Source organism: Lynx canadensis, chromosome D2 (genome assembly GCF_007474595.2).
Source record: "Lynx canadensis isolate LIC74 chromosome D2, mLynCan4.pri.v2, whole genome shotgun sequence".
NCBI classification, from domain to species: Eukaryota; Metazoa; Chordata; class Mammalia; order Carnivora; family Felidae; genus Lynx; species Lynx canadensis.
In genome coordinates this window covers 23,631,566-23,652,828 of record NC_044313.2, presented here as the reverse complement: position 1 = coordinate 23,652,828, position 21,263 = coordinate 23,631,566, and the positions used below count along the sequence as shown (strand labels likewise).

Sequence of the window (21,263 nt, the reverse complement as noted above, 5' to 3'; positions counted from 1 at the left end):
AAACATTTGGGAGTCCAAGTGTATGGGGACAGGAAGTCTCAAAGGAAATGATGTGCCCTGCAAACTGGCAATTGGAAAGATGCTGAATGGCCTCATGAGTGTATAATTCAATATTATGGCCCTGCCACCTGAGCAGAGGATGGGTCCTGGGTCTACCACACTCCCATTTACATGCTAAACTGCACAATCAGGCTGCAAGAAGTTGTAGAAATTATAACCAATAAAACTGCCAGAGTTCTTAACTTACCAGCCAAGCAGGAAACCAAAATGCTCAGTGCTGTCTACCAAAACCACTTGGTCTTGGATTACTTGCTTGCTTCTGAGGGAAGAATTTGTGGAAAGCTTAACCTGATCAACTGCTGCCCACAGATAGATGATGAAGGAAAAGTCATAGAGGTGATCACAGATCAAATGAGAAAGGTTGCTTATGTCCCAGTCCAGACCTGGAAAGGTTAGGACCCCAGGGAGCTATGTGGAAGATGGTTTTCAACTCTTGGGGGATTCAAAACCCTCACAAGTATTATCCTCTTGATTTGGGGATCTTGATTAATCCTAGCTTTTCTAGGTCCTCTGGTTATACAGTCTATCTCCAACATCGTTGAGATAATGATCAAAAGGAAAACAGTTATGCATGTGATTATGTTATGGAAATATAAACCTCTGAACCAAGATGATACTCTTTGACCCCAAATAGGGGGTCTGAACATTAAAGCAGAGAATGTGGTAGAGCCCCTCCCTAAGGAATGTGGTGAAACCTCAAGACAAGGGAAGGCGACCTGGCTATGTGTGCATGCAAGACATTCCTCATGACTCTGTAACATAGACCACCCATTCAGACCGTATGTTAACATACATGGGAGACAAAGGAGCAAAAATTGTACAAAAGGCTACATATACCTTGATGTGCTTGGGGATCAGTTTTTTTGGGTACAAACCCCACTGAGCCCATGCTGGCGTGAGGAATAAAGTTGCCTCCTGGACAAAAAGGCCTCGGTGTCTTGTTTCTCTGTGCATGAATCCTGCGACACCAGCACATTCCTTATCACCATGGAACATGGAATACCTTCTAGGCTCTCATCCTGAATCATTCAGCTGGTATATCTTCCAGCCTTAAATATATATCTATTAGAGTATGCTCATTCTCTAAAGTCTTTTGATTCTTTCTTCCAGCGCCGTCTTTTATTCTTGCCAGTTACGGAATTTTTACATCACTTTTAGAAGATTCGTTTGGAGTCATCCTAACTTGTTGGAAACGTCTCTTGAAATCCTTAACAGGTATTAAATCCTGTATCACAGGAAAGTGCTCACGCATCAGTAAACTCCATTATCCAGTTCTAGGTTCTGCTCTTATAAGTCTAGCTTCTTCAGAATCCTGTCCCATATGTTTTCTTCTGGCTCCAAATGCCACATGTTGGCTGTATCCTATAGCTCCTTCAGTACATAATCCTTTATCCCTTAGAAGATCCAGCAGTTCTGTGGCCAGGTTATGTAGTGATTTGACTCTAGCTTTTTTTCTGATGGCAAGCTGGAAAGGGAGGTGGAGGTAAATCCTGTGAGGCAGGGACTCTGAATTTTCTTCAGGGAAGGAGAAAACTCTGGCCTTGAACTGGGAGGAATGAGCCACTTCTTCCAGTGAAGAATGTGGAAAGGCAATCTGTGGTTCCAAGGTTTTTGTATGCATAGACCCAGATCCAGTCTCAGAATCCAATTCTTTCAAACTAAGTCTCCAACCTTTGCATAGCAGATTAGATAAGGCTGACAAGTCAACCTTCTCTGGAATTCTGCTCTTAAAATTAAATCCTGGAAGGGAACCTGGGTGGCTCAATCAGTTGGGTGTCTGATTTTGGCTCAGGTCATGATCTCACGGTTCATGAGTTCAAGCCCTGCATCGGGCTCTGTGTTGACATCTCAGAGCCTGGAGACTGCTTCTGATTCTGTGTCTCCCTCTCTTTCTGTCCCTCCCCAGACTCATGCTCTGTCTCTCTGCATCTCTCAAGAATGAATAAACGTTAAAAAAATAATAATAATAAATCCTGGAAGGAAGCCTCAGTTTTCCTGCGTCAGGCTCAAGTCTCTTGATATGCTGCCAGTGAGTCCCTTTAGCTTTCATACTTCCCTTTCAGTTGGTGATTAATCATTCTCAATCTTCTATTGTCTTTCTGCAATACACCCTGGGTACTAAGCAAAATCCATCAGATTACATGGGCATTATAATTAGTATTTACCAGATCTTATATTGCTGCTACCAGTACTCCCTTCCACCAGTTTCTGGTCCAGGATCATAACCTTGAAAGTTTTCACAAGTACATCATTATAGCTTATTAGAGTTGATTATTACACCACCAAACCCTAGGACTTTTTATTGCCAGTGAGATGGCTAATTCAGCTCTAAAGCCCATTGAAGAGGTTTCCCCCAGCTCCTTGGGCAAGTTCTGGTACCAATTGTCTTAGGTTGATTTCTCAAAAATAGACTTTCAGAAGGAGATTTGAGTGCAAGAATCCCCTGGGAATGATACCTATGGGATGCAAAAGCACTAGGATTGGGCAGAAGGAAGATTTGGGCTATGACGCACTTGCAACAAAGACCTCAGCCAATTTCACTGGGAGCTCCGGATCTGGGACAAATCTTCACACATTCACCTCTGGTGACAGAGATGTCTGGTGGCAGACTTTTATAGGCCCTCACTACAAGGCATTGGCTGTAGGCTACCTCCAAGGAAGGGACATGACTTTGGGTTTGGTGATTTCTCTGCTGAGGACAGAAAAACTCAGAGAAAAACTCAGCTGTGAGCAGCCAGTCACCAATGCTCCCAACAGCTCAGGGAAAGGATATCTTATATCTCATAAATTTAAGAAGATACTAAGATTTTAGGTTACTAAAAGGATTAGATAATTTAATTCATATAAAGTGCTCACTAGTGTATAGGAAGCATTCAAGAAAATGTTATATCCCAACAAAATATGCTAGTGCTTTAGTAATAATACTAACTGTGACATACATGAGTTCAAACTGTATAGACTTAAATAGAGATGTGGTACTCCACATTGTATTAAGTAATCCTCATTACATTGTTTTAAATAATTCACCTTGTTACCTTAACAGTCCCTAAATAAATAGAAGTGACATTAATGAGGACCAACTCCAGAAGTTTCCTTTAAGAAAGTTTTTGCTACCATCTTGCCATATTATTTGGCAGGCATTAACAGAAGAGTATAGACTTACTTGGCCTAGAACTGCCATTCTATAGGACATTTCCAAGTCATAGTTTATAGATAAGGGTGCTTGTTCTGGATTCTAGGAGTAGTGAGAAAATTGAGGGAAAATGGAATAACTGACTCAAGCAAGAGATCAGTGTAAAGAGTTTGGGGCAACTGGGATGGATATTGAGGAGCAGTGGAAAAAATATTTATTGGCTATTATATAATAAAGGGAAGTAAAGCATTGGTATTTCAGGAATCAGGCTTGTTTGTGAATCCTGTGTCAGATTCTTAGATCTAAAGGTTATCTTAATTTGTGCAAGTTTAGAAAGTAACTGCTTCTCATGAATTGTTAAAGGAGCATAATAATCCTGCCTAGCTCATAGGTTTGTTGTAAGAATTAAATAAGACAAAGTATTTAAAGTGCTTGGCAAAATGCTCATCGGTACATGGTGAGTATAAATATTTACTGGTTATTAGAATTATTATTAAGCATCTATAAGAGTAAGACCATCGACTCAAGCAATGGTGTTGATAATGATAATAAGTAATAGAGCATATAATTGAGAACTGCCTAACCTAATATTTGTCCTCAAGGAAATTACCTCATATATATTAGGGTGCTTGAAACAGTCTCTGGACTTACCTTGATGAAAGTTCACAGTCAAGCTCTGTACTTAGACCTTGGGAGAAAGAAAATGGTACATATTTCAGATATAGAAAAATGTTTTAATGGTTTGCCTTTTAACTAATCCTTTCTAGCTCCTATGTTCCCTCTCTTGTTTGTCTCTTCCTTTAGCAAAGTGTTAAAGCCCTTTTCTTTTAATGACGGGCAGTAAAAGGGCACTGTGTTTCTGCAGGACCCAGCTAAAATCTGTTGACATTCAGCGAAAACTGGATAATCCATTCATTATTTATAGACCTGTTCACATAATGCAAGACGTTTCTTTTCCTTTTTTTTTAAACAAGCCACACAATAAAAATGTTTAATTAATGGCATGTGCAAGTCTTAAGCAAAGATTTACTTGTTTTGTGGATTTAGCAGATTCTTTCAGCCGCTTCCTCCCAGATGCTGACAAGCCTGTTTGTTTATATTCATTAGCTCTTTTAAAACCCAGCCAAGTATTAGGATTATTTTTGAAGAAGCTCAGGTAGTCTCTGAAGTAGGGGATATAGGTCTTCAAAATCTCACCTCCCACGTATAGACCCTTTATGAAACATCTGCTGGTCTTCAAAGGAGGTGTTAGATGAACTTGTCCCAGCTTGCTGGAATATAGGGAAAAAAAATTCTGCATTAGATAGAAACTTTTATCACCTACCCACTTATAGACACATCAAAAATGTGTTTTTAAAAAATCTTCCACTGGAGTGCCTGGCTGGCTTAGTGGTTATGTGTCTGACTCTTCTTGGTTTCGGCTCAGGTCTTGATCTCACAGTTTGTGAGTTTCAGCCCTGCACTAGGCTCTGGGCTGACAGTGTTGAGTCTGCTTGGGATTCTCTGTCTCCCTCCCTCTCTGCCTCTCTCTCTCTCTCTCTCTCTCTCTCTCTCTCAGTGGGATTGCACTGAATGTGTAGACTGCTTTGGGCAGTGTTGACATTTTAGCGTATTTGTTCTTCCAATCCAAGAACATGGAATATTTTTCCGTTTCTTTGTGTCTTCTTCAATTTCTTTCCCATGTTTTCTATAGGTTTAAGGATACAGATATTTTACATCTTTGGTTAGGTTTATTCCTAGGTATTTTATCATTCTTGGTGTAATTGTAAATAGGATTAATTTCTTGTATTCTCTTTCTGTTTCTTCACTGTTGCTGTATAGAAGTGCAACCTATTACTGTACAGTGATTTTTGTATCCTGAAACTTTGCTGAATTCATGTATCAGTTCTAGCAGCTTTTTGGTGGAGTCTTTTGGGTTTTCCACGTCGTCTGCAGAAACTGAAAGTGAGACTTCGTTTTTGCCATTTTGGATGTCTTTTATTTCATTTTGTTGTCTGACTGCTGAGGCTAGGACTTCCAACACTATGTTAAACAACAGTGATGAGAGTGGACATCTCTACCATGTTCTTGATGTCAGGGGTAAAGCTCTCAGTTTTTCCCCATTGAGGATTATATTAGCTGTGGGCTTTTTTCATGTATGTTTTTTATGATGTTAAAGTATGTTCCCTTCTATACTGACTTTCTTGAGGGTTTTTATTTAGAAAGGATGCTTTATTTTGTCAGATCCTTCTTCTGCATCTATTGACAGGATCATATGGTTCTTATCCTTCCTTCTATTAATGTGATATATCACATTGATTGATTTGCAAATATTGACCCAGCCCTGCAGCCCAGGAATGAATCCCACTTGATCATGGTGAATAATTCTTCTAATGTACTGTTGAATTTGATTTGCTAGTATCTTGTTGAGAATTTTTACGTCCATGTTCATCATGGATATTGGCCTGTAATTCTCCTTTTTAGTGGGGTTTCTGTTTGGTTTGGGAACCAAGGTAATGCTGGCTTCATAGAATAAGTCCAGAAGCTTTCCTTCCATTTCTATTTTTTTTGGAACAGCTTGAGAAGGATAGGTAATAAACCTGCTTTAAATGTCTGGTATAATTCCCTGGGGAAGCCATCTGGCCCAGGATTCTTATTTGTTGGGGAGACTTTTAAAAACTCATTCCGTTTCTTCACTGGTTCTGGGTCTGTTTAAATTTTCTATTTCTTCCCAGTTGAGTTTTGGTAGTATGTGGGTGTCTAGGAATTTGTCCATTTCTTCCAGGTTGTCCGTTTGTTGATATAAAATTCTTCATAATATTTTTAATAATTGTTTCTATTTCTGTGGTGTTGGTTGTGATCTCTCCTCTTTCATTCGTAATTTTACCTATTTGAGTTCTCTCCTTTCTTTCTGAGAAGTCTGGCTAGGGGTTCATCAATTTTGCTTATTTTTTTCAAAAAAAAAACAGCTCTTAGATTCATCTGTTCTGTTTTTATTGTTGTTTTTGTTTTTGTTATATTTTTTGTTTTGTATTCTAGATTGTTTATTTCTGCTCTAATCTTTATTATTTCTCTTCTTATGCTGGCTTTGGGGTTTTCTTTGCTGTTTTGCTTCTAGTTCCTTCAGGTGTGTGGTTAGGTTTTATGTTTTGTTTTTCTTGTTTCTTGAGATAGGCCTGGATTGCAACATATTTTCCTCTTAGGACTACCTTTGCTGCATCCCAAAGAGTTTGGACTGTTGTCTTTTCATTTTCGTTTGTTACCATACATTTTTAAATTTCTTCTCTAGTTAAAGAATGGGCCTGGTTGACCCATTCATTCTTTAGTAGTATTTCCAAACTTTTTCCTGTGGTTGATTTCAAGTTTCATAGTGTTGTGGTCTGAAAATATGCATAGTATGATCTCAGTTCTTGTATATTTATTGAGGGCTGTTTTTTAACCCAGTATGTGATCTATTCTTGAGAATGTTCTATGTGCACTTGAGAAAAGTGTATATTCTGCTGCTTTTGGGTGAAAAGTTCTGAATATATCTGTCAAGTCCATCTGGTTCAGTGTATCACTCAAGACCATTCTTTCTTTATTGATTTTCTGTCTAGCTGATCTGTCCATTGTTGTAAGTGGAATATTAAAGTCCCCTGCAATTACCATATTCTTATCAATAAAATTGTTTATATTTGATATTAATTGATTTATATATTTTGGTTCCTCAAGTTGGGGGCGTAAACATTTACAATTATTAACTCTTCTTGATGGATAGACCCTATAATTATGATATAATGCCCTTCTTCTTCTTATAATGCTGGATAAAGGGTTCTTGGCTGCATATTTTTCCTATTCAGCACATTGAATATTTCCTGCCACTCCCTTCTCACCTGCCAAGTTTCAGTGGACAGGTATGCTACCACACTTATGTGTCTACCATTGTAGGTTAATGCTCATTTGTCCCTAGCTGCTTTCAGAATTCTCTTTATCTTTGTATTTTGCCAGTTTCACTATGATATGTCATAGTGAAGACCTATTGTTTTTGAATCTGAAAGTTTTCTTTGCCTCCTGGATTTGGATGTCTGCTTCCTTCCCCAGATTAGGGAAGTTCTCAGCTGTAATTTGTACAAGTATACCTTCTGCCCCTTTCTCTCTCTCTTCTTCTTATGGAACTCCTATGATATGAATATTATTATCTTTCATTGAATCACTTAGTTTTCTAATTCTTTCCTTGTGGTCTAGTATTTTTTATGTTTTTCTTGGCTTCATCATTTTCCATAATTTTATCTTCTATTTCACTTAATCTCCCCTCTACTTCTTCCATCCTTGCTGTCACTGCATCTAGCTTATTTTGCACCTCATTTACAACATTTCTTAATTCGTTGTGACTATTTCTTAGTTCCTTGATCTCTGCAGCAATAGACTCTCTGCTGTCTTCTATGCTTTTTTCAAGCCCAACTATTAATCTTATGACTATTGTACTAAATTCTGTTTTTAATTTTTTAATATGTATTTATTTTTAAGAGAGGGACAGACAGAGACAGAGCATGAACAGGGGAGGGGAAGACAGAGAGGGAGACACAGAATCTGAAGCAGGCTCCAAGCTCTGAGCTTTCACACAGAGCTCGATGCGGGGCTTGAACCCACAAACCACGAGATCATGACCTGAGCCAAAGTCAGACACTAAACTGACTGAGCCACCCAGGCACCCCTATTATTCTAAATTCAGATCGGATACATTGTTTATATCTGTTTTGAGCAGTTCTTTAGCTGTAATTCCTTCCCGGAATTTCTTTTGAGGATAATTCTTTTGTTTCATCATTTTGGATAGTTTTCTGTCCTTTATGTGCTTTAGTAGCTTGTTATGTGTCCTGAAGCTGCAAGCAGTACTATATTAAAAAGGGGTTATACATTCTCTATGGCCTGGACTTTTAGGAGATGCTTTTGCAGTGTGTTGCATGAGCTCTGTTGTTGTGATGCTGGTTGTTTTATCTCCCTACTCATGGTGGTGGTTTGGACCTTCCACCAGGTGTGCTTTGATTTGTTTGTTGAAATAACCCTGAAAAAAATTTAAAAAGGGGGTGGTGGTGGAAGAAGCCTTATCCCATACAAAGAAGTTACAAGGGATGGGGGAAAAAAAAGAAAAAAGAAAAAAATTGACCAGGCAGAGAATCAGAGTAACTATATGGGTTATGCCAGAGGGACAGAGGAAAATAAAGAAGGAGATACAGAAGAGGTGTAAAAAGAATAGATTAAAAATGTCTGTTTAAAAAACCAACAACCAGAGAGAGAGAGAGAGAGGAATTGACCAAGAAACAAATCAGAAAATGCAAAACTGTTGGACCGATATCTGATGGTACCTTGAAACCGGTGGCTGCACTGGTCTGGAGGAGAGGCCATCTGGTTTGGTCAGTGTCAATCTTGCTCTGGTAGATACACAATTATCAAGCATGGAGGGGCTTGGTTTGTTGTAGGCTGGTGTTGCCTCTACTGTGGGGATGCTGTCCTCTTTCTTGAAGCCCTGAGCTACAGAGCCCAACGTTTTCTCACCCTCCCCTCCAGGCGCATGTACAGGGTGACAGACCCTAGTCCAGAGATGACCCACAACTCTAGATCATGTTAAAAACTGGTTCTTTCTCCTTTTTTTCCATTCCCCGGTCTGTGTTTTTTCTCTTGTCCAAATACAATCCTATACTTCCACAGCCTCAGCCTCTCTTTTTCTTCCTTTGGTCTCTCCACAGAAGGCGATCCCTCCTATCCGTGCCTATGCCACCTGTTTCATCTTTCCCAATTCATATTCACGCACCTATGGCCTGCCAAGTTGTCCACATGGCCCCTGGAGATGTTTCTGTCATTTGTAGTCCACATTCCTGGAATTCCAAGTCTTCTGGCCTCAACATTGCTGTGTTTGAGAGACAAGGGAAATTTGAGTCCCCCTACTTCTCTACCATGTTGACTTTTCTCCGTACCATTAGAGAAGTGTTTTGAAATCCTTGAACAGAAAATACTCTTAAATAAGCGCATGAAATACTGGCACAATTACAATGATTTCTGGATGCCATTCTGCTGCAAATATGCCATTAGATCACCAGATTATTATAAAAGGATATAACTCAGGAACAGCCAGATGAAAGAGATGTACAGAGCGAGATAGGGAGAAAGGACCGGGAGTATCCATGCCCTCTCCATGGTGCACTCCCAATAATTAACTTTAAATATTTCAGTTCATATATCAACATTTTATGTTTACCAGTTATTCCCATTGTCTCAAAAATTACAGGCCTACACATTTGTAGGTGGGCAATCTAAAGCCAGTTGGTTATTGGGATAAGATTCCCAACAGTTTTGTACTGTAGAGGGAAGTATGATGACAGTATCAGAAAGACAAGGTCTCAGAGATCATCATGTCTTCATAGGTGGGGCTTCAAATAAGAAATGAAAGATCCTGTCATAGCTCACTTTTGGATCTTTCTTATTGAATTTATGTTGCTGTGTTCTCATAACTCCTTTTTTGTACATTGATATTCTTTGAAACCTCTACCTTCCTAACTCAACATTTTAGCAACCAAGTTAACTTCCCTGCTTAAGTTCCTAGAGTACCTGAAAGCCACAACAGTTCATTTTTATTAACATCTTCCTCTTCCATATAATATCAGCTAGAAGGGGGGAAGAAAATGAAAACTGGAATTTTCTTTTATTAAGATTCATATATGTAATCATGCTAGCTAACAAATAAAAATGGTATAGTGTCAAAATAGAAAAAAGATTAATAACAATTTTAAGTACATTAGTTTATGGTTTTAGAAAAAGGGGGAAAATGTATACCTACATATTGGACACAGTAATGAAAAATAACAGGACAGTTTCTGGTTTTACACCTTACCTTCTATAAATTAGTAAATAGTCTCGTCCAAATTGATCCATTTCACACATTCTTATTCAGTAGACAATATAGCCAGACTTGTCAATCTCAACCAGTCTTTACTGATAGCTGAAGAACACATTTTTTTTTAATTTTAGTTTCAAAAGTGTCTTTCACATGAAGCAATAGACAAATAATTAAGAAAAATCTTGGGGGTATTGGATGTCTCAGTCCATTAAGCATCTGACTTTTGATTCCGTCTAAGATTATGATCTCACAATTCCTGAGTTTGAGCCCTGTGTCAGGCTCTGAGACAACAATGTAGAGCCTGCGTGGGCTTCTCTCTCGCTTTCTCTCTCTGCTCCTACAACTCTCTCTTTCTCTATCAATAAATATATGACAATTAAAAAAAATCGTAAACTCCAGGGTAAGTTTGCCAGGGTCATAAAATTCCATTTCATAATAAATACCAGAAAGTATCATGATTGCCATTTCTTTTTCTTTCAAATTTATTTTAAGCTTTTTAATTATTTTTTTAGTAGAGAAATTTTGAACACATACAGAAAATTTCCAAGTGGTCAAATACAAAGACATAAAGTAACTCAAGTTCTATATCTTGGTCTTTATAATCGCTGCACTATTATTATTTTGAATGTGCTTTTTTAAATGCTGAACTAAACAGTGCCATAGAGCTCAGAGATGTACTGTGCCTGCAGCAGTCTTAAATTATCCTGAACATTAAAAAATACAGAAAAAATGTGTGTAGGTTAGTGTGATTACCTTCCATGTAGAACACAATGTTTATTAAAGAATAAGTAATAAATACAAACTAATTTGGATATTATACCTATATTTTAAATAGAGTGATAACTGGAACAATTGTTTAAAACTTAGACTAACAAAATATATATATTTTTTCCTACGAAGAAGTATTTTATCACTGACATTGTTTAGAATTACTAGTTCACAGTGATTATAGAAGGTAGACTGAGAGATTCTACTACACGCCTATGAGAATGGCCAAAACTCAGAACAGTGACCCACCAAATCTGATGGGAGAATGGGCCACAGGAATTCACTTTCATTGCTGTAGGAATGCAAAATGGGATGCTTTGGAAAACAGCTTGGCAGTTTCTTATAAAACTAAACATACTCTAGGGGTGCCTGGATGGCTCAGTCAGTTGAGTGGCCGACTTCGTCTCAGGTCATGAGCTCGAGGTTCATGAGTTCGAGACCCACGTCAGGCTCTGTGCTGACAGCTCATATCCTGGGACCTGCTTCAGATTCTGTGTCTCCCTTCTTCTCTGCCCCTCCACTGCTCATACTCTGTCTCTCCCGGTGTCTCTCCAAAATAAATAAATGTTAAAAAATTTAAAAACAAAAAACAAAAAACTAAACATATTCTAACCATACCCTCCAGCAATCATGCTCCTTAATACTTATTCAAAGGAGTTGAAAACTCATGTCCATACAAAAACTTGCACAGATATTTTTATAGGAGCTTTATTCATAATTTCCCAAATTTGGAAGCAACTAAGATGTCCTTCAGTGGTGAATAGGTAAATAAACAATAGAATATTACTCAGTACAAAAAATAAATAGTTATTAAGTCATGAACAGACAGAGTGGAACTTTAAATTCATATTGCTAAGTGAAGAGCCAATCTGAAAAGACTACATACTGTATGATTCAAATTATATGGCATGCTGGAAAACATAAAACTACAGAGATAGTATGAAAGTTTAGTGGTTGTCAGGGATGTGGTGAGGGTTGAATAGACATAGCACAGAGGGTTTTTAGGGCAGTGAAAAGTTCCATGTGATAACCATAATGATGGGTAGATCTTTATATATTTTTCCAAACCCATGGAATACAACACCCAGAGTGAACTGTAATAGGAACTATGGGATTTGGATGATTATGATGTGTCAATGTAGGTTTATTAGTTGTAACAAATGTACCACTCTGGTGGGGGATGCTGATAATAGGGAAGGCTGTGTATTTGGGGGGTAGGAGGTATATGGAAAATCTCTATACCTTCCCCTCAGCTGAGGTGTGGAACTAAAACCTCTCTAAAAAATAAACCCTTAATTAAAAAAAAAGTAGGCTAACATTATTTGGTAATATTATTGTTTTTAAATTATCAAAAGACAATATCCTCCACCCCCATTTTTGTCTGCACTGGGATGGACCTCCGCTACCACTTGCCCTTATACCCAGCTACTGCCCTGCTTCTTTCTGGAGTTTCATTGCTCACCATCTCAGAACAATTTCCTGCAAGCTTAATGATTCTGTATCACAAATACAGCAGAGCTAATACAATCTATTCTAAACCATTCTCTTCATTTTCTGATAAATTTGTCAAACCAAGTAACCATGGAAGAGGACTGTGGGCAATTTTATTTTTTTTTTTTAAAGAATGAAAAAAAATATGCCTGAAAGCAGTAGAAAGTAGATGAGACTCAACAATAAATCAGAGAGACTGAACTGCCCCAGCTAATTCAGTCAGAAAGGAGTAAACAACTGCAGAGTCTTGATTCAGACTATTACCTTTAATGCATTAGGAAAAAGAGACAGAAGAGAGAAAATGACTAAGTAATACATGTGAATTTCACACTTCACACTTTGTCACTTAGCATAGCGTCTGCCTTGCTCCTATCATCCTGCACTGATACAACATCTGAACAATAGAGAGAGGCAGGAATAATGGGCTCCTTTTGGGAGAAATTAATTCAATGAGACATAGATAAGCGCACTCTTCTAAAAGAGAGACTCAAAAGCAAATGTGTAGAAAACAACTTGAGCTAGAAGGGGCAGCAGAAAGGCAAACATTGGGTGGGAAAAAGAATTTGAGTCCTTGAACCATGAATTCACTGCTTGCATCCATTTACTCCTTTCAACAAAATATATTAATAATTTATTAATGTCAAGTATTGTTCCAGGTGATGAAAAATACAAGCGTAAACTAATCTCTATGATCTGTGCTCTGACCCACTGATGAATTCAAATTGTCACATTTACACAAAATACCAAATCTCCATATTCTGTACCTCTAGATGTCTGATTCGGAAGCAGTCCAGTTTTCCCAAGGAACCTCCTCCTCTATTTTTCTGTCTAGATATCTCTGGGATGGAATGGCCATGGAGGATTGTCTGCCGTTACAAAGTCTGTTTTCCTGGAGGATTAGGCAAAGTTCAGATCATAAATGCTTTTCACGCCATGCAAAGGAGTCTGGAATACTTAGGCAAAGGGGAACCACTGAAAGATTTTTAACACACAGCAGTGACACAGAGATCTATGTTTTTTAAGAATTTAACATTGGTGTAGTAGGTTGAACGGTGACACAGCACCCCATTCCAAAGAAAAAATAAATATATGTCCACATCAAATCTCTAGGATCTGTGAATGTGATCTTATTTGGAAAAAAGACTCTTTGCAGATGTAATTAAGTTGAGGATCTTGAGAGGAGTTTTTTCTGTATTATCTGGGTAGGTACTAAATCTAATGACAAAAGTCATTATAAGAGACAGAGGAGAACAGACACATACAAGAGAAGTCAATGTGAAGGCATATCAGAGAGATATGGCTACAAGCCAAGGGGGTCAGCAACCTGAAAAATCTGTAAGAGGTAAAGAAGGGATTCTCTCCTAGTGTCCCAGATGGAATGTAAGATTGCCAACACCTTGACTTCTGACCTCCAGAACTGTCAGCGAGTAAATTCATCTTGTCTTAAACCACCAGTTTGTGGTAATTTGTTATGGCAGCCACAGGAAACCAATGCAACTGATGGCAACATTAAGGCTATGTTTTATATAGGAGTATGGTCAAGGACAGTCTGTAATGGAAGACGCTATTACTACAGAGCATACTTAAAAGAATATAAGCCAAAAGTTTAACTTTGGATGATGGAACTCTATATAACTTTTATTTTCCTCTTTATTTTTATTTATGTTTTCTCATTTTTATAGAACTATATGCACAAATTACTATAGCTAAATACAGAAAAAAAATAAGCCAATTGAGATAATAAGGACTTGAACCAAGGCAGAGAAGGCAGCACTGAGAAGAGGAAATGTTCTCTATCTATCTCTCTAGCTATCTATCTGTCTGTTTGTCTATCTAGTATTTTTTGAGGGCTCACTAGGTGTGATTTTAGGCTTTGTACAGACAACAGTGGACAGTACAAAGAAAAACATAGATCTCTGCCTTATGGATCTTACATTCAAGTCGAGAAACCCCTAGAGAGTTTTTAGCAGTGGCATAGGTGACTTGGTTTTAAAAGGATCACTCTGGATGCTGTGTATAGTGACTGTTAAGAATAAAATGAAAGTAGGGAGAACAGGTTGGTGGCTGAATTCTTATTATAGTCAGTGGCTTGTGCTAGGACATGACCTAGGAGGCCAGGGTTTCTTCCTGTTACTGGCTTGAATAGAGTCTAAGGGAATAATGAAATCTCCTTAATACTTTCAAGGCATGTGGTTACAGTGAGGTTGCAAGCATGAGGGTTGAGGAGGGTTCTTCGTCCGTGTCCCAGCTTTTCACTGGTGCATATGGAAGCTTGGAGGCTAGGGTGTTAAGAGTCAGTCTTTTGAGGACTTTGGACTCTCTCTTGAATCCTATTCATGGAGTAGCCCTGTTGCTCAAAATGAAGTGATCTAGTGCAGCTAAAACAGGAAGGAAGACCTCACTGATGTGTAGCATCATCTCTGCATCTGGTCCTACTCCTCCACTCCATTTCTGAGGACTATGACCAAGGCACGTGACTTGCAGAAACTATTCCCATTGGGCCACATCTCTTTTCACACGATAATATGTTGTAATGAATTAAGTGGTTAGAAATGACTTAATGTGTTTTTCTTAGGCTGGGGACTATCCCCAACTGCTTCCTAACAAAATAAACACAGGAAAATCACTTGCGATATTTATGTGGTTGATTATCAGGCTATACTAGGGAAACAACTTGAATTACTGGAATTGTCCAGCCAGCTGACAGTACTGTTCACTGAGTTAGCCAATGAAAAAAAATCACCTGCCCTCTTTCCTCAAAAATAATGATATAATTGAGAAGTCCACTGGTTCCACACAAACTTTTCCCCACACAAAGCTTTGTCATTACCCGAGCTCCACACCAAAAAAGCTTTGCCATGGGCTAAAGCTTAGTCCAATTCCTTGAATGGTGCAAGGAAATTAAAACCCTACGTAGAATGTTAAAAAGTGAGACTGAGGTGTTTAATTTTTAATTGAGAACTAGAAACAAAATAAACTAATCAAATAGGTAATGCAAATGTCTCAAGCAGCAGGGAAAGAAGTTTTGGGCTTTGACTCAGTTGCGGGTCATTTGGGAAGCCCACACAAGAAGGGTAGATGAGGTAAATATTACAATACTTTCAGTTTCTACAAACCACCACCATACTTTATGCAGAAGCGTATTTTATTATGCAAATATTCCCACCCCAACTTGCTTTATAATGATTTCAAATGCCATCAACCTTTTGAAGTCTTTTTAAAATCCCAGCTCCCTTGAGCACACTATTACAAGGTGTGCTGGTGGGATTACATGCACCTTCTATCACTGTCTCTTCAGGACTTCAGATCATCCCAAATTTTAAGAGGACTCCAGTTATCCCCTAACATCTATATTTAGGATATATATTTTAGTCATTGTGAAAAGCAATTAAATTGAATTAAAGCTTTGTTTCTGAGAGAAGAAAGTCTTAGAGCTTGCTTTACAAAGAAAGAAATAGAAGCCATGTCCTGGATAGAAGGATAAAAGCAATCAAGAGATTCTGCATCCACAGGAAGGAAGAATATTTTGACAAAACTCATTAAGAGCATAAATACAGCCTAGGTCAAGGGATTAGATTAGGGTCCAACAGGCTACAGTCTGAAGAGATTGGCTAAGGGATTAGAGTACCTGTGTGACTCAAAGCTCAGGGTCATGGAAATTAATTTAAAGGGGGAGGGTATAGAATCTTCTATTTCTTTCTTATTTTTAGAGAGAATGAGTGAGAGCAAACAGGAGAGAGGGGCAGAAAGAGAGAGAGGGAGGGAGGGAGGGGAGAGAGGGAGGGAGAGACACAGAGACAGAGACAGAGACAGAGACAGAGACAGAGACAGAGAGAAAGAGGGAATCTTGCAGGCTCCACACTCAAGAGCTCAACACAGGGCATGATCTCATGACCCTGAGATCATGTCCTGAGCCAAAATCAAGAGTCAGATGCTTAACAGACTGAGCCACCAGGAACCCCACAATCTTCTATTTTTGAATCTTGGACTTAGCTGGCTCTTCTACTAATTATGGAATCGGTGTGGAAAATGCATCCTTAATTTAATTGACACCAACAGATATGGATCTGGTCTCATTGAGCCTGGTATTCAATTAGGATGATTCTCTTAATGCAGGGTGTTTGTAAGAGGAAAGCATGATAACACCTTCTCCACATTCCTCAAATAATACCTCTTGCTGTGTGTTGTACCTCCCTCTGTGTTAATGGCTTTCTACTACACTTTGTAATTTGACAGATATTATAGTCTCTTATTAGACGGTAGAAACTTACACATTCTACTTATGTTTGTATCCAACAAAGCATCTGATACACTGTTTTGCACATAGTAGGGACTCAGGTTGTATCTGTAATATTGAAAGAGAAAAGGAAAACAAGGATGAGGAAATAAAACCATGCTTCCACAAAAACTATACAATGAATGTATCTCTAAATTATTTGAGTGATGCAGATAAGTTTAACAGTAAAGCTTTGTTTAGAAACACCTGCTTTCTATTTGTCCTTTAACCCTTAGCTCAGAAAGCTCTCTTTAATATGTACTCCATTTTTATTTCTATTTAGGATAGTTTGATAATCAAGCTATGATTATATATGCCCAACATCAGTTCCTCTCTGGCAGATGTGTGATTCATTCCAATCATCTTAACTCTTTATGCAGATGTTCCTACATTATTCCATTTTCTTAATTACACAGTCTCAAAGGGCTACACCTGTGAGGGGATTCAATCCACAAATCTATGGAGTTTAAAGAGAACTACCTTTCCCTGAGGTCTTCTCCCCGAATGTTAGGAAATGTAACTGATTATTTTAACAAGCAGAATTTCTTCCCCCTCAAGTCATGACCTGGTTATATCAGATAAATTCAAAGCTTCTGGGCAAGCACCTTAAGGCCATATCTTTTTTTCCTCTCACAAGTTTTTGGCTGCTTGCCTTCACACTGCAAGCTGGCAGACTTCATCCTTTAAAAGCTTAATTACCTGAAAACCCACTGGGCACTTAGAATACCTATAGTTCTCAGCCCTAGAGCTTGAGGACGGATGGAATAAAAATCTAATGCACTTGACCTTCTCACCTCCTGCTCATCGTCCATGCTCCTATTACACCCACTCAAATCCTCACTGAGGCCAGAAGTACTAAGGACTTAGAGACAGATGTTTCTAGAAAAGCTACTGTGCCTCTCAAAGACAATTAGGCCCCCTAGGTCACTGGTCGTCAAAAATATCATCCCCATACCTACACTAGCAACCTCAGGAGCATCAGGGTGTGGGGAAATAGGTTCTACTTACATAAATGGAGTAGAAAAAAGGTTAGGGTGGAAAGGTGTCACCATGGGGCGAAAGCACCCCAGGTTAGCTAGTGAGATATTATAATGGGATCACGAGTAGCTTGTTATATCACCTGCAGGCCATTACTTTCCATCTGGAGCCAGTGTACCTTGATCACAAACTCCACTTGCCCCCCAGTCCCTTTGCTTTCACACAAGTTAATGATTGCTCTCTGATTGTTTTCTCCATGTTCACGTGTGTCATATCTTGTTTTCTTCACGTTCACCACGTGGGTAATATTTGTGAGCTCAGTAAATACGGAGAGGAAACCCCTTTGTGGGACTCTTATCTCCTCCCGAATATTAGCCTCTCGTACTCAATTGTGTGGCAGCTCTCTTGCTCGACAAGAAAGAACTCCAGACTCCTAGTCTGTAACGCCAGGGAATTTGTTGAAATGAACTTCTCGGGTCTTAGTCTAGACCTCCTTAATCAGAAACTCTGGGGGTGGAATCCAGCACCCTGTGTTTTAACAAGCCCTTCCGGTGATTCTGATACTTTTTTCAGTTTGAGAACCCCTGCACTGGGTAATTGAACCAATGGCATTTGGCTATAACTGTGGAGTTACTATTTGTAACACCATGGGGCTCTCAACTAACCTCAGTCTCAGGAATTGCAGAAGTTGGTGAGCTCATTTCAAAGCAAAGACTCTCAACTTGGAAAGTGCTTGGATAGCTGGCTGGGTGCATTTGGAAATAAAGGAACATGGTTCTCTCATGTGGCCCCAGGAAGCTGAAGAAAATCAGAAATTCAGAAGATTCAGAATGTGAGTTTTTAAAACTTGGGGCTGGCAAAGATGGGACGGAGCATCACAATTACTCTATACTTTTAGACTTGACTATCTGCACTATTATTTTCTTCCTTTCATTTTATCACATAGGTTTTGCTTTTCAGTGTGCCTCTCATTGAGGATGATGCAAAACAAGGATTTTTGAAGTCCTGTGTGTAAGGTGCAAATAAAAAATACATCTCTCCAAAAGCAAGTCCCAATAGATGCAAAAAAAAAAGTATTTGACAAAATACAGCACCTTTCCTTGAAAAAAAAACTATCAAGAACTCAGGGATAGAAGGAAGCTACCTCAAAATCATAAAGGCCATATACAAAAGACCCAGAGCTAATATCCTTAATGGGGAAAAACAGCTTTCTCCTAAGGTCAGCAACACAACAGTGATGTCTACTCTAACCACTGTATTTCAGCATAGTGCTGGAAGTCCTAACCTCGGTAATCAGACAACAAAAAGAAATAAAAGGCATTCATAGTGGCAAGGAAGAAGTCAAGCTTTCATTCTTGGCAGAAGAGTGAAAGAGAATTTCTTTTCTCGATGTATATATATCTCAATCTCCATCTCTCTCTCTCTCTGTGTGTGTGTGTGTATACACACACACACACACACACACACACACAAACACACGGTGTTGTGGGGGGTGTAATTTGACCTAAAAATACATACTTTCATCTCTGAGATTTTCTGAATGGATAAATTAAACACCTAATATAATGCTAATTTCAATGGGTTATTAGGATGATCTAAAAACACAAACTGTTCCACTATGAAAGTATTGTGCCAATGTAAAGAACCGGAGGGAACCTGCTGATTTCTTAACATTTTCCTCTGTGATCTATTACAGGCCATGTCCCCCATCAGTGTCCACTCTCTGCTTGCTCAACCCCAACCCCCACCCACTTTTGTCTCTCAGGTTGAACTAGTTTTAAGGAGAGGAGACACAACTGCCAGCAGCTGAAAGAGAGGTGTGGGGTTTGGGACTATTTTATCACAAGCCCATACCCAGCAAAGGTTTTAATTTTTAGTGTTTATTGAGGTGTAACTGTCATAACATGATAGTAGTTTTAGGTGTACCACACAAGGATTCACTCACTGTTTGTATACATTATGGAATGATCACCTTAACAAAGCAACCGGACATCCCTTATTCTACTTAGTTATTTTTTCTTCCTTGTGATAAGAACTTTTAAGATCTATTCTGTTAGTAATTTAAATGTACAACACGGTAGTATTAACTGTAGTTATCATGCTATACGTTACTTCCTCACAACTTACTTTAGAACTGCAAATTTGTACCTTTTGACCACTTTCCCCCATTTCTTTCACACCCCCACTCCCTGCTTCTGGCAACTATCAATCTGTTGTCTGTATCTGGGTTTGCATTTGAAGATTTTACATAGGAGATCATAAGGTATTTTTCTCTGCATATAGCCTGGTGCTCTCAAGATCATCCCTCTTCTGGCAAATGCCAAGATCTCTTTATGAATATATTGTGTTAATATATAAATCATTCTTTGTCCATCCATCGTTGGACACTAGGTGTTTCCATACTTGGCTATGTAATAATGCCGCAGTGTCCATGGGTGTATGTATTTTTCCAATTAGTGTTTTCACTTTATTTTAGATAAATATCCAGAAAGAGAAATTTCTCCATCATATGATAGTTCTATTTTTAATTTTTAGAGGAACCTCCATACTGTTTTCCATAATGGCTGCCCAATTTCCATTCCCATTAGCAATGCACTAGAATTTTCTTTTCTCCACATTATCACCAACACATTTCTTTTGTTGACAGCCTTTCTAACAAGTGTAAGGTGGTATCCAGTGGTTTGATTTGCATTTCCCTGATCATTAGTGATGTTTAGCACTTTTTCATGTACCTGTTGATATCTCTTCTTTAGAAAAAAAAGTCTATTCAGATGATCTGTCCATTTTTTAACCAGCCTGTTTTTTATTACTGTTGAGCTGTAGGAGTTTTGGTATCTCTTGAGTGTCAGCCCCTTATCAGATACATGATTTGCAAATATTTTCAACCATTTGGTGGGTTGCCTTTTCATTGTGTTGGTCTTCTTTGATGTGCAGAAGCTTTTTAGTTTGACTGAGACCCACATGTTTCATTGTGCTTTTGTTGTTTGCTTGTGGTGAAAAATCCAAAAAAATGTCGCCAAAGATCATGTTGAGGAGGTTACTGCCTATATTTTCTGGGAGTTTTACAGTTGGAGGGTTTATGTTTGATCAGTTGATGAATTTGTGTATCCTGTTTGCTCAGAAGCCATGCTAATCTTCTCTGTATTGTTCTAATCTTAGTACATGTGCTGCCCAAGTGAGGACAGCCAAGTTTCTTTTACCATTTCAGTGTATGTATGTACTTATTTATCTATGCCTATTAGGGGCAGTGGGGATTACAGATACAAATTAATGTACTGAATGTGTTGCTAAACAAGAAATATTCTACCTTGTTGGAATAAATAGGTATCAGCTTGTAAAACTTTCTAATCCTAGAAGTGTTGAGTTAAGGTCACAGCATAAGCTATGGGCTTCTTGGGATTTATCCAAATGTACATTTGCCCCCAAAGAGAGCTTTAGATTGACGTCATTCTCTGCTAGTCAAACTTAACATTTAAACTGTGATCATAGCTAACTCTCTTTAACCTCAGAGCTAGAATGGAGACTTACTTTTCTAAAGACCATGTTTCCCCCAAACACATACTTGTATGCTTGTCTACAGAACAATGTGTGGGATATCCTTTCTGAGAACAGTGTGGGGGGATAGGCTAAACATCCAAGCACTGTCTGTGGGGTGGGCCTCTGGACCTGGCATTTCAAGGGTCCAAGACCCCAGTTTGGGGCCAAGC

At 38.6% G+C, this 21,263-nt stretch overlaps 1 non-coding gene across 1 annotated transcript; it reads right to left on the bottom strand.

Moving 5' to 3' along the window:
- Window positions 1–20,632: 20,632 nt before the first annotated feature.
- LOC115527843 lies at window positions 20,633–20,739 on the bottom strand. The gene has a single exon (XR_003973075.1). It is a non-coding gene; the product is annotated as a U6 spliceosomal RNA (small nuclear RNA).
- Window positions 20,740–21,263: the final 524 nt, after the last annotated feature.